Genomic DNA, 14,066 nt, shown 5'->3' on the forward strand with positions numbered 1-14,066 from the left:
CTGGAGCTCCTGCTCTCTTCCGTGCAAAATCTGAAATGAGTGTCCCATGGGGCGAGTATTTGGGGAATCAGGGGTGCAAATGCCAGCCTGGCTGCGTAGCACTTCGGCTGCTGCCTTTGGTGTCCCAGCAACTCCCGGAGCTCAACTACAGCCGGGACTTGGCCCTGCAGCGCTTATTCTTGGTTACTATTTTGTCAGGCTGCCAGAGTGCCTGTAGGGAATGCAAGCAGGAAAAGGGAAACAGGGATTTTTTTTTTCTTTTCTTTTTTTTTTCCTGGTTGCATTTCATCTAACCATGAACAAAATGTTACGAAGAAAAGACATCAGAACCTGATGGGTTTTTTTCTTGGCTCCGTTCCCAAAGCCTAGAAGAGCTTAATCAGGCCTTACGGGCTCTTGCCAGCTCTCTTTGATAGCTTCGCGTCTTCGTACCTTGTGAAGAAATGAATGGATGGATGAATGAATGAATGAATGGCTGCTGTAATTTGAGTACAACGTCAGGAGGATAACATCAAGACCAAAGGGTATGTTTCCAGAATTGGCCTGTGTGGGAAGGAAACCACCACTCGTGAGTCATTTGTGACATTGCTGCCAGGATATTTTATTCTATTATGAAGAGCGTATGAGGACTGGGTACGTAGGCCCGGTATCTCTGATAGCGAAGAAGTAGTCTGAAAGGAAGAAATACTTTATGCTTGCAATGGTGCATCCAGCTGAACTCTTGTATTTAGAGCTTTGCACGCAGGAGAGACTGAATTGTTGGTGGAGAATTTTTCCTGCAAATGGTTGTGTGCTGAGCGTAACTCCCTTGCCTCCGTTTGTGTATTTGTATGCTACTTAGATAATTTCCGGCACTTTTTTTCGTTTTTCTTAATAAACAGAAAAAATAAGAAACAGCAGCAAGTATAGCTTTTGCAATCAGAAAATTCACTGTGGTGGGAACAACGTGTTATCCCTAACATAGTAAAAGATTTGGCTTTACTTAAGATTTTAATCCACCAGACTAGCAACGTGTTTTAACATTACTCTTGACTTTAGGCCCATAAGACCTTGGATAGTAAAGTCAGTGGGGCAAGTCTCTTTTTTGCTGTGTGTTTATGCAAAAACTGGAACAAAGAAATGTGGGCCCATGACTATGGCTCCCTGCTGCAAGGAGAATGCAAACAACTAAGTACAATAGTGAAAATTTTCAATGAGATTATTCTTCTGACAGATACTTACTGTAGATTATAAAACACACTATACACCTCTAGCATACTATTCATTTTGAAAATATTAAAAAATTAATCCCTCTTATTACTTTAGCATAGGATAAATAGGCCACTTTTCATCTCTCATTTTATTTAATATGCTTAATGAAAACATATGAGATCATTGGGATTAGAGAAATAGATTTGGCAGCATTTTCTTATTAAGTTGGATGGAGACCTGTCACTTGGATATAGAGCTCTCTACACCTCTAATAAAAAGTTATTTGCTCTCTGAAGAGGTGGTATTACCGGCTCAGGGTTGCATAAAGTTTGCATTTCTGAAATTGTGCACCATATTCTACTCTCTTATCCTAAGAATCTGAATCTTCTATGGATGTGCAAATACAGAATCGGTTGGTATTTGTTACAACAGGTAAGATTTGTTTTGAGGTTTCTTTCATTTCCCACGTGCAGTTTTGCTTTTTCTGCCCTTGAGAACTTTTGAGAGTTACTGTGTGGTTTTGTGTTGTGTGGTTTTTTAAAAAAATTAATTAATGATCTTAGAGGTTCACGTGCTATGCTCCATTGATCTGGAGTCTACCAGAGGATGGAATCACAGCCCAGGCAACAGCAGCGCTACTTCCCCTAAATATTGAATATTCAAAGCTATCATAGTTAATTGTACATTTCTTGGGAAGGATATCAAATATTATGGTTGAGGATTGCAGCCAATTTCAACTATTAGGGCTGGCTTGCAAAGGAAGTTAGAGGGAGGTTATGAGTTTATCAGTGTTCTGGCTACTGTACTCACGCCCTGCAGGAGCCATATGTACATTTGGCAATTTGTTCACTAGTGTGAGATACCCGATACCAGTTCAGTGCCCTGCTGTACGACTGACCGGGGGCCCTTCGTGGGGGGCTCTGATGGAGCCCATCCTCACATGCTCTAAGGCAAGCTTTCAGAGACAAGGGTGCAACCTAATACATGGATGGAGGGGGAAAGGCTGGGAAGATAATTATGTATTTTCCTACTAAAACCTTCAACTGAGTAATCTAGTCCTGGCGTCTATCAGAGACTGGTTATGGCAAGAGATGGTTTGGGGACATAATCAAGTCTTAACTTTTCTCTTGGCCTGTCTCACTGCCTTTCAGTCTGTTGGTAATGTACTCCTGCTCTGAACCAGGAGGGCTGTTTCTTGAGGCTGGAGGTATAGGTTCATCTCAACGTTCATTCAGTTGCTAGCTTTGCATTTGAAACAAAGGCAGGGATTTTGAAGCAGTGACATATAAAACCTAAGGACAGTATCATCACGGTGCCAGCTGTGACTCCTCCTGGTTATGTCTAGGGAAAGTTCTCTGTCTCTCCATCCTTCCTTTGAGTTAACTCTTCTTACAGAGGTCTTAGCACATACATTTCATATCCCTTGAATATCTCCTGTATTCTCTTGTGTTCAGTAGCGCCCCAGATTCCAGATTTTCTTATCACCTTAGTTAATATAATTTTCCATTTGTGTAAGAAGCTTTTAATGAACTGTCTTGTCATGTTGTCATAAATACTTTTGCGGTCAAACATCAGTTACCCAGACTTTTACAATCAGAGAAGTTGTTTGGGATGCTTGTACTAGAAAATACCACGAGACCTCTGTGGCGGTACGTGGATGTACTTGTACCTTGTGTGTGGATGTTGTGTCCAGTGCAGCGAAGTAAAAGGAAATAGAAGACCAGGATGGAGGCTTCACACAACATTCATGTGTAACATTTCTCTGGAACAAGATGATAAACATCTTAGGACGCTTAATACTGGAATAAGGATTTCTTTTACTGTTTAACTTTGAAGCTGTAAGACCTACTCATCATTAATGATTTTTCTGATGTGAGGAAATTGGGTATAAATGGCAAGTAATTGTGTCGCCAAGCAGCATAATTCATGACACGCCTCAAAACCATGAGAGGTCATGGTTCTCCAGCTGCCAGGCTTGGCAAGCACATCGAGTATCAGCTCAAGATTCAATGACAGCTCTAACTATACAGCATTTTGGATTGCTAGGTTCTTAGGGACTCTGCAGAGTGACTTTTAGACATTTGGGAAGGTGAAATTCGGTTCCAGCGGGATGCAGGGGACAAAAACAGCACTGGGAGGAGTTGATGTCTTTGTTTCTGCTGCTGTTTGCTCAGCGAATATGAGGTGCTTTGCATCATATGCCTGGGAAATGTGGGGTCCCGGCATGGCTCAGCCCCGTGGCCACTTCGCCGTGTGTACGCCCTTTGTACGGCCCCTGTGCCTTGCATCCCTTGGGGCTTCTAATTGCGATGGCTCAGCTGCAAATAGCTTTGATTGTACTCAGTTACAGAGGAAAGTGTTGGATTTTCACTGTTTAGAGTTAGACTTAATAAGCATGGGAGATTTTGTATATATTTTCATGCTTCTGTGTTGACAAATGAAGACCAGTGTTACCCAATAGGAACTTTAATTTTCTAGTAGCTGTCAATGGTTTTACTATCATTAGGATGTGAAAACACGTTTTATAATAGGTGTATGTGTGATTCACAGTTCTTATTTTGGCCAACAGATTTCATGCCAGGGAAATACTGCAGAGTGTGCAAGTTATTGTGTTGGATTTTTTTTGTTTGTTTCTTCTTCCCCACCTTTTTTTTTTTTTTTGACTAGAACTAGTATTTAGTGTTAGTATGCCTGGATACCTCCCTGAGGATTAATTTATCAAACACTAAATAAAACATGTCTTCTGACTGTTTTCTTTTCCCTAATGTTTATTTTCCATGCCAATAGAGAGGTTACTTTTTAAAATAGAAAGTGGAGGGAAAGCAAGAAAAAGACTTAATAGGAGAAGAAAGATGCTGAAGAAATGAGGGATGGGGAGCCAGTCTATTGTGCACTGATCTATCACTTTCTCTTGGGAGAATAAGGAAATGACTTGTCTATAAAATTCTCATTAGCCTAAAACAAGCAAAAATCTCTTCTGGAAGCTTATTAGGCAATGTCAAATTGAGTAATAAAGGCTTATTTTTAATGAACTCCTGAGGACACTGGTTGGGCTTTAGCACTACTCAACTGTCTCTTACAGTCAGTTTCCCTATCTTTGTCATACTGGTCTGTGCTGGGAGGTCTGGGGAAGGAAAAAAAAAAAAAAGAGTCATTTAACAAAGTTACTGGATTTGGAAAGACAAATGGCTTCCTGATTGTCAACTTGTCCACATGCCAATAACAAAGTCTGCTATAATTTGCCTCTTTTGTTATTCCAGTCCAATTCTATGTGAGGATGCTTGTTTTGGAATTGAATTGCTCTCTTTCGAATTAAATCAGCCACAGGTTGGTTTATTATGTTTGAAACTAAGGTGCTCAAGTAAGGCATGCACGACATTGAAACAAAATAGCTAAATTAGTAAATTAGAAGTGATTTAACTAGTTTATCCTCATTTTTCATGCAGGAATGACTCTGGTCCTGAGGACCATTTTGCCTTTATGAGGTGACTAGAAGGTAATTAGCAGTTTCCACTGCATATACAACAATTGACCAGCTTCAAAGTATTCAGTGGTTTGGTTTGATTCAGAGAAGCAATTTCCAGCTTACGTGTTTATCCAGGACTTATCTGAACTATTTGGGTTGAAGTAGGTAGTAGGAACAAAACGTACAACTCAAAGTTAATATTTTACGTTAATGAAACACCAGCTATTCTCAAAGAAAGGAGCAGGAAAGACTAAAAAATTAGGATGCACTCCTTGACTGATATGAACCCCTTTAGTACCATTAAAATTGATATAGGCCAGTGATATTTAACTTCCTTCTGTATGTGGAATCACACTCCTTGACTGACATGAACCCCTTTAGCTCCATTAAAATTGATATAGGCCACTGATATTTAACTTCCTTCTGTATGTGGAATCCTAAAGGTTTTCCTTATAGGGTATATGTCACGGGATCAAATTTACCTATTAATGTCAAATCTGTTACTTTTCATGTACTCCTTAGAACATTTTCCAGGTTCCCCTCTTGAAAACCAACTGTGTAGCCCTTTCTTTTAAAGTTTTGTTTTAGATAACTATTCAGGCAGAAGTAAGTGGATGGCGTTTAAGTGATTGTGCTAGGCTCTGATCTTTCTTGGTCTGTTATTTTCTCCCACTCTCCCTTTCAAATGGCAGATGGAGACAGAGAGTTAATGTAATAATATTGCCAAAGGGAATTAAAATGGCTTTTAGGAACCTGAAGTCTGTTCCACCATACTCTGTTGTAAGAATTGACGTCAGGGACTTTGCTGATGCCTTTGGACGTGAGATATTCAGTGTCTGCTACTTTCCAAGCCAAATATGATGGACTTTTAACCACGGGCGAGGTAGAACATCTCGACCGAGTTGGCACATGGAGCGAGGCAGGTTTCACTCAGCTGAATTTAGGTGAGGCTCGTAAACTTCATGCTATGAGTAGGTGGGCTAGGAAAGTTTAAGTCTATGTTTGCAGGTGTCAGCTGAAAGATTTGTACACTGAAAGTGAGGTTCAGAATAACTAGCTGGTATGTGGGCTTTGTTTCTTTTTCCTTTTGAAGAGTGAGTGGTGGGTGTACCTCTCTGACATCCAAAGGGCCGAGCATCAGAGCATACCTTTGGTCAGAGACAGGTTAAAATCTCACCTGGAGATTGTACAGCACTTCTTGTCTTGCCCTCTCTTTGGTTTGCCTGACATTGAGCCTTCCCCCAGCTCTCACCAAGCCTGTTTATGTTCCTGGCTAACTCTTCCCTTCCTTTGAGCTGTTTTCCTCAACTGACCATCTGCTGAAATCCAGCTCCCACCATGCCTTGTGTCGGTGCTTGCACGATGCTGCACTGTCTTCCTTATTCAACCTGCTGGCCTGTGCCAAAGCTCAAGAGCAATCTTAGTATCTCCAGTGCTTCTGCAGGCTTTTCCATCCCGGTCTCCAGTTCTAAATTTCCCTTTTGCTGCCTGCAAGCCCTCCCTACCACGCTTACTTCTGATGTGCCGTCCCCCAGCCCTGACAGCACCACGTATCAGCGAGCGAAATGCCTTGCGGGCAGGTGGGCTTTGGCTCCCCCCTTGCTGCTTTCCACGGGGACGATGGCTGGGGCTGCGGGGCAGAGGATTTTGTAGCACAGCTTAGATATGCACCTCAAGCCAGAGCAGGGGTGACTGTACGGGTGCACCACCTTCATGCTTTCTTGACCAGACTAATCCCTGAACTGAAAATTTCAGTTTAATATGCACACCTGTACATGCAGATTGGCCAAGGGTCATTAGCTTTCTTACAGAGGAAACATTTTAAATTAAAGAACATAATTGGTGAGCAAACATGCAAGATATTTTGCAGTTGCTGGTTTCCAACCTGGCCCTTGATTCTTCACAGTGCTGAAGATACCGGACCCGTCTGGTAAAACACACGCACAGGTATTTAACAACACAGCTCGTTCCATCTTGAGTGTCCAGCACACCTGTGAACTCTTTCTCGGGCTGGGACCAGTATGCCAGTCCAGCCTGGGCTTCTGCAACTTGAGGATGCTAAACCACAGTGAGCAGGCTCTGCTATTCATCAGGGTTTGCAGTGAGCAGCACGTGAGACTGTGCTACAAGATTAGCTCGGTGTTTTTCAGGAGGAGACTTCAAAATGTGTAAGAAGGGTACAGGGCTTCCCGCTCCTCCCTTGACATGTTGGCCTGCGTCTATGATGGCTCACACAGCACTGTATTTAATATGCTGAGAATCTGACCATTTCTTTATTATTCAAAATCCCTTCATCAGGACTTTGCTACTCAAAAAGATGTGAGATTCGGATGTATACTTTGTACCTTTCGATACTTGTCAAAGATTAAATTTTCACAGCCACCTTTTAGACTACTGATCAACTCCTTTAAAAACATACCTGTTTCAGCTTAGGTAAGTGAAATAGCCACAGCATCTGCAAATTTCTCCTGTGTTGCTCTGTATTTAGACTGGGAAAATTTCTGAATACTGCAGATCCTGAAGTGCAAGTCTTCTGTTGCTTAAGATCTTAACTGGAGGCAGTTAACACATTTGTAAGTGATCTTTATATATCAGGTTTCCTTTAAATTTTGGCTTGAATTCAAAATGATTTTGTGGGGATTTTAAACTCCGCAGCAGCTCAGAGCTATGACCCTCACGTTTTCATATTCGGTGGGCTCAAAGATTTACCAGTGTAGGGCTGATAACTTGCCTTTATTTTCAGAAGGACGTAAAACGCAGCCCAAAGCAGTTCAGGACCGTGCACCCTACGCAGCAGAGAATGACTTAGAGTAGCTGCTGAGGTAGGGCGTGGGAAGAGAACGGAGCCATGGGCATCGTCTGACTGATTGTAGTTTTATGCTTGGTGACCGAAACACTTTCGCTCTCCAAAGAATTAATTTTTAATTGAAACAATTTTTTTGCATTAATAAACTAACTCTTTTAAAACAAATATTTTATTTCCACTTAATATGTCTTTTCTAGTTTTGCCTTTCTGGTGAGTTATTTTATTCTTTTCTTTGTGTTCCTTTTTGGTTTTCCCTTTTGCAAAATACCAGAAAACAGTGAAAGAGTGGGAAGGGAAACTAGTAAGAACACGTAATCAAAAATGTGAAAATTAATGTTTGGGGTTTTTTTCCAAATGGCTCAATGAAACTTCATTTTGCACAAAAGATGTATGCTGATCCTGTGCACAGGCAAACCAACCTTTTTTTTTTATTAACAAAGTTGTCATATAACACACAAAGACATATAAAACCAAACCCTGTGGGACTCCAAAATGTCCCCACTCAGAGATTCACCGCCCACACAGAAGAGTTTGATGGCTTTTAGTTTATGTGGATGTTGATCCCTTCTGCCATGAAAGTGAAAAGGTATAAAGGAGGGGTAGCTCTGCCAATGTCAGTTCATCCATGCTGGGCTGCGCTGGCTGAAGAGCTGTCCCAGGGGTTTTGGTTAATGGATGAGGACAGCATGTCCGGGCTAGATGACGAACGTTTCCAGCTCTTCTCTTCCCCTCTCTCCTCCCTCTCCCCCCTCCAAGTGCATGAGTGGCTGAGCAGCTCCTGAATGGAGTGCAGAATAAACTCCGACATCCATTTTTAGGTAAATTGTCACTGATTTTGGTTTGTCTTGGACGGTCGTAGTTAATAAAGAGTTTGGCCGTTCACAGGTCAGCGGCAGATGTCCGGGGCAGTGGTGCTGCCGGCCCTCCCAGGACACGATCCTTCTTGTCGGTCCCAGCTCTCAGCTCTACCCCGTCCGTTATCCTAGGGAAGAGGCTGGGTCGCATTTAGGATGCTCTGTGATCCTCATCAGCAGCCTTCCATGAGATCATCGCGTTCAGTTGAACTGACGTCCTTCTATCTCTTCCTCTAGATTGCAGTTTTGGTGGAAACACGTACAACAGCTCTATGAAATGGCACCTCCCCAGCAATCCCTGTGTTACATACCAGTGTCAGGTAAGGATGTCACCAGCATCATGCCAATTGAGTTGTGAGCTTTTCCCCCGAAATTCTGAGCCTTTTTTTTATCCAATCCAAATAACCTGAAATATTTTATACCCAGAGCACAATATGGACTTTGCATCTAAAGTGGTCTAAATCCACTCAGTTGTGGCCAGATATAACCAAACATTCAGAAATTTAGGTTTTATATGACTTGAGTATCGTGATACCCAAACATTGCTGAAGGAGAGGTACGCAGCCATGCCATTTCCCGCTGTCTTGACCTTGAAATAAGTCCTCTTTTTTTCAGCACGCTAAGCCTTTTGTGAGATACAAATTACTATTTTAGTACTTGGACTCATGTGTGTGTGTGTGTATGTGCCTATGGGTTTTACCTGGGATGTTCTTTAAAAGAAACTCACAACTGAATCTTCCTTTCCTGTGTTGTTAACACAGTCGTATTTTTGGTAGCTTGCCTGTCTGCAACCATAACATTTGCAAGATTGTCCGTTTTCAGGCGCAAACCACATAATTACACAAGGAATTTTAGTTTCTGTCTGTGAATAAGGTCTGCCATTTTTGCTGACAATTTGATACAGTTTTAATAATAACACTTGGGCAGCTACTAAGAATTGCAGCTGTTGGAAAGAGGAGAGATGAATGAGTATGAGGAAATTCTACAAACAGAAGAGAGTTTCAAGATCTTTCTCTTTTTCTGTGATACTTCTGCTCTATGAAACCCACCCACATTTTTAAAGACAAGTACGCTGAGAAGAATGAAGTTAGAGCAGCAGCATTTTGTATCCTTGCACTTAATGAAAAGATGCTCACAATATGAATTTAGATACTCTTACCGCTACTAGCTACATGAAGCGAGCAATTCTTTATTGCCTCTTTCAGTGTTTAAGTGCAAAAGTGGGTGATCCTGTTTACCCTAGACCCACACATTTAAAAAGCAAGTTTCCCTTGCCTCCAACAGCAAAGCTGCAAGCAGCAAAAAAAGTAGCAGCCTTTTGTGCACATATCCTCACACCCAGATTTCTTCAGGAGGACTCTTGACTTCTCAAACAAGAAGTACAGGAAATGTTAATTTACTAATACTTATCAGGCAAAGCATCAAAGATAAGCGTCTCTCCTCTATGGCACAAGATGCTTTTATCTGCTTTCTAAGTCTTTTTTTCCTCCAAGGGGAGAGGGACGAGAATGCCTTGTGTCTGGCCTGTTTTCACCAGAGCCGCATGGCAAATTACTGAGGCTAAGGAGTCCTGATAAAGCAGGATTCCTGTTCCTAGGAGAGTGCTTGGTTTCTTACCTGATGCATTTTTAAGGCAAATCCTGTGTCTGGAGTCAGGGAGACTCAAGTGGATCTTTTGACTGTGGATTAACCTGAATCCTGATACCAGGCGGTAGGTACAGAAGGAAAAGAAGTTTTGAAATCCAGTGCTCCGCAGCATGTGCCGGGCTTTAATGGTGCCGCTAGTAATTGTGGATTTTTGTTTGTTAAAGCAACCGCAACGCTGACGATGAACACGTCTGATCTGCTTCTTTTTCAGGAAGGAGTGATAGTAGAGTCGGAGGTACAGTGTGTTGTTCATTGCAAAAACCCTTCCAAACTCATGGGAATGTGTTGTCCTGTGTGTCCAGGTGAGATTTCATGGGAAATGTACTTCGGTATGCAACTGTACTTCTAATGCTAACCATCATTACCTGGGAGGTTACCTCTAACGTCGCCGCTATACTTGACATGTTACTAAAATGTGGGCCAGTGGCTCGCAATGCACTAAATGCCACAAAAGCAGCATGCTTAATATTTTTTAGCAGAGGACGTGCAGACTAGAGGATGTATAGGCAATAGCCTGTGGCAATATCCACAGATGTATTTATGTCATTTTTCAAAGGGTCTGTCAGCTGGGATTGCCTGGCTGATGACTGTGATTTTGTTAGGAGGGGAAATATATAAGTAATCCTAAAAAAGGAGACTCACTTTTTGAAGGGGAGTGGGCATGGGATACCTTTGTGAAGCACAGTGGCAAATTAACATGGTTTTACAGGCTAATTTGATTTTAACAGAGGTTTTGTAGGTAAGCGTTGCTTCAATTGTGGTATAATGTTTTTATTATAGTCTAATTAGTTATAATTTCTGCCAACATCCAATATAAACTCAGGGAATAAGAGCGAGTAGTAAAAAGCAAGCAGCTTAGAAAAGTGTTTTAATGGAAGACCTGATTTAGCCTTGACTTCGTTGGTGCAAATCCATCTGCTGTAAAAAGGATGCTATCTTTCCCCCAAAAGATATTTGGGAGTTCTCAAGGCCTTTGTAAAGGCTTCTGAAGTGATTTGTATCAGAGAGGATGCTACGATTTACTTTTCATATTGTCCTATGATGGGCTGTGTTACAGAGAAAAGGCAGCGTGCTATCCTGAACTAAACTTATTCAAATGCTGTTTTCCAGGTTGTGTATTTGAAGGCAGACTTTACAATGAAGGAGAAGAATTTAGGCCTGAAGGAAATAAATGTACCAAGTGCTCTTGTATTGTAAGTATTTGCCTTTTGGCATTGTATCTCCCTGTATGAACTTCAAAAGGCACATTATTATTGCCATAACAAAGCAAAAAAATATAAGGAATTCAACACTATTATGCAGTCTTCTCTTGGAGTTCAGGTTTCTGCTGAAGATTTTACTGCCCTAATACATTATATCACTTGTACTCTGAGTTTATAATCTTTTTTGTGACCTTACCCTGCACACAGATGGAGCAGGATATTTGGGAGAGGGTCAGTGTGTTAAATTAGTGATGCTTTTTTTGTGATGGGATCATGCGGGTGGAGAGAGAAAGCTTTTTGGGCTTCATCTATTGATCAACGTTTATTAGATGTTTCTTTAAACTGATCTTTCGTAAGGATTCCTTTCAGCTGTGTATGGTGAGGGCCTTTGCTCTGAATTACTGAGTGGAAGGATGAAGGTAGCCTCCTTAGGCTGTCCCAGGTGGATTTTGGTTTGACACTTAATGAAAAGGTCATATCCTGGATTTTATTCTTGACTAGCAACAATATAGAGTGGAAGTAATAATTGCATCCTTTGGGTAATGAGCACAGGCTTCTCTTTCAATTCCATTAAGCGAAAAGATAATGCTGAGTGAGTTGGGGCAGATAACTTTGACTTCATTGGTGTGATCTATGAGACCAGTAAAATGCGAAGTTCAAATTGCTGCTTTTGTTGCAATTGAAGGGCTGGTTATCAGCAGAAAATGCAAGGCAGGCGAACTTTACATTTCAGTAGAATGCCAAGAGTTTCATCAGTACCAGACATAGCTCTCCTGCATCATGAAAATAAAATAAAAAGGGGAGGAAAGGAGGATAGAATTAAAAAATTAATATGTATTTATACATAGACACACTCACACATTTAATGAAGCTGCTACAGGGAACTTGGACTGTTTTGTGGGGAAAGAATCCTGGTAATCTGCAAAATTAATTTACGCCAAGTCATCACTGCTCCTTTGGAGAATTAGGCTGTTCAGGTCATTTTGTTTGGGGTTGGTTTTTTTTTTAAAATTTTAATCCTGCAATAATGAAAATATGCCGTCACACATGTCACAGTGATATAAGCCCTAGGCTCCTGCTCTGCTAAATGTCTCCTGACCCAGGCTGAGGAACATTGCTCCCTCTGAACTTGGTGAGTCCTCCTCTCACTTCAGCTGTAAAGCAGTAGCTTTACACTCCGGCTTTCCTTAGTCGTGTTCCTCAGGGGAAGGCAGGTCTGCATGGTTGAGAAGTCTGTGGAGACATGCTTGAGTCTTTTTTTGGGCTGTGCTTTGCTCTTTCATAAGTACTGTACAGATATTGCCTATTGCCCAGTTGTTGGTGTGCCAATATTTCTTTGATCAACTTTCCTTTGTTCCCTAAATAACAAAAGCAACTGTGCCGAGAAGAGCACGGGAGGTGGGAGATATTTGGGGAGAGCAATATAAAGCAATATAGGAATATGGGGTCAGACCTGAGGGTCTTTCCTTGATGGTTGCCAGTCTCAGCTACGTTAGAGGAGGAAATGCACCAGCTACTGATAGTAAGACATTTAAAGCCTCAAGCAAGAGGCTTAATAATCCCTTCTGAGAAAGATAGTATGATGACTTTGGATGGTAACGACATCTGTATAAAACGTCCAGCTCTAATTCTGAATCTTACTGGGAGCAAAAGAAATGCCATCTATGTGTAAGCCACACCTGACCTCCCTTCCCTCTCTATGCAATGCCTTTTTTTACGCTCTTGCCAGTTTCCTTCAGAATTTGGGCCCACGCTAATTCCTATGTAATCATTTAAATTCAGAGCAAATAATGGGGGCATCCTCAGGGCTGTGGTAGCGGTTGGATGCCTGCTTTACATCCATTCCCTTTTGGGAATGGGTCCCCAGTGAATGTCTTATCTAAGCAGTTGGTGGATGTCTTATTTAAAGATACTTATCTAGTCATGTGATGTGATGGGGAACAGGCTTGTGTGTCATGTGCCGTAACTTGTGCAGGCTCTCAGAGATGAAAGGTAGCTCCTCACCCTAAATTAAATTTCTTCTGGGATTTCAGATTGTAACTATTTAGTGAGTCTTTTATAGAAACGTGGCAGAGGAAGTGGCATAAATTATTGCCCACGTATTTTGGGGGGGTGGTGTAAGGATTCAAGCCACTCTCACTTCAGGGTGAATTCTGCATTTTACTTGGAAGCAATTTTTTCTAATGGTGGATTATTCTGGACTCCGTAGGCCATCGCTGTCCCAGGGGTAGCTCAGGCTGGGCCTGCAGGCAGCACTGAACAGGAAGAAATAGAGAAGGAGGGCTGTTTTCCTGGAGAGACGTAGGGTTGTCCCGCACTGACTAAATCTATAAAATCTTACAAAAAAGGAATTTTAATGTTGCAAAATGATGCACTCAAAAGTCAGTATACATCAGCAGGTGTGGACTGCGGGGCCCAGTCTTTGGAAAGCTCTTTGGTAGTTCAAGTTTGTGGTATTTTCAGCTCAAAGCGGTGCCTGCTGGATACTATTGAGCTCCTACAGAATGCAAAATGGTTGTTAGAGATTTTGTTGTTGTTTTTAACATGCGTTGCTTGTGCAAATGAGGACAAAACGGGCATCTTAAGAGTTGGGGATCCCTGTCTCAGTGGAGCAGGCTGGCCGATTACGGGGCTTCGGAGATTTTGTTGTTGTTTTTAACATGCATTGCTTGTGCAAATGAGGACAAAATGGGCATCTTAAGAGTTGGGGATCCCCGTCTCGGTGGAGCAGGCTGGCCGATTACGGGGCTTCCCTTTGTCTCCACGGCCCCGAAGGGTGGGGAAAGCAACGGCACGGCTACGTGTGGGCGATTCGTTTTGTCCTTACCCGCCGTGCGCTCAACTTGTTCATATGGTTTCTGTTTAACACCACTTGTGGTTCTAGTTATTGTCTACTGAAA

General features: G+C 41.9%; 1 long non-coding RNA gene across 1 annotated transcript in view; it reads left to right on the forward strand.

The window, feature by feature from the left end:
• Positions 1-11,162, forward strand: part of LOC104159361 — a 14,030-nt gene extending 2,868 nt beyond the window's left edge. The window contains exons 2-4 of the long non-coding RNA XR_696426.1: positions 8,555-8,637; positions 10,176-10,266; positions 11,075-11,162. This is a non-coding gene — a long non-coding RNA (uncharacterized LOC104159361). The remainder of the gene's footprint in view (positions 1-8,554; positions 8,638-10,175; positions 10,267-11,074) is intronic.
• Positions 11,163-14,066: the final 2,904 nt, after the last annotated feature.

This window comes from Cariama cristata, unplaced genomic scaffold, assembly GCF_000690535.1.
Source record: "Cariama cristata isolate BGI_N322 unplaced genomic scaffold, ASM69053v1 scaffold3323, whole genome shotgun sequence".
Lineage (NCBI taxonomy): Eukaryota > Metazoa > Chordata > Aves > Cariamiformes > Cariamidae > Cariama > Cariama cristata.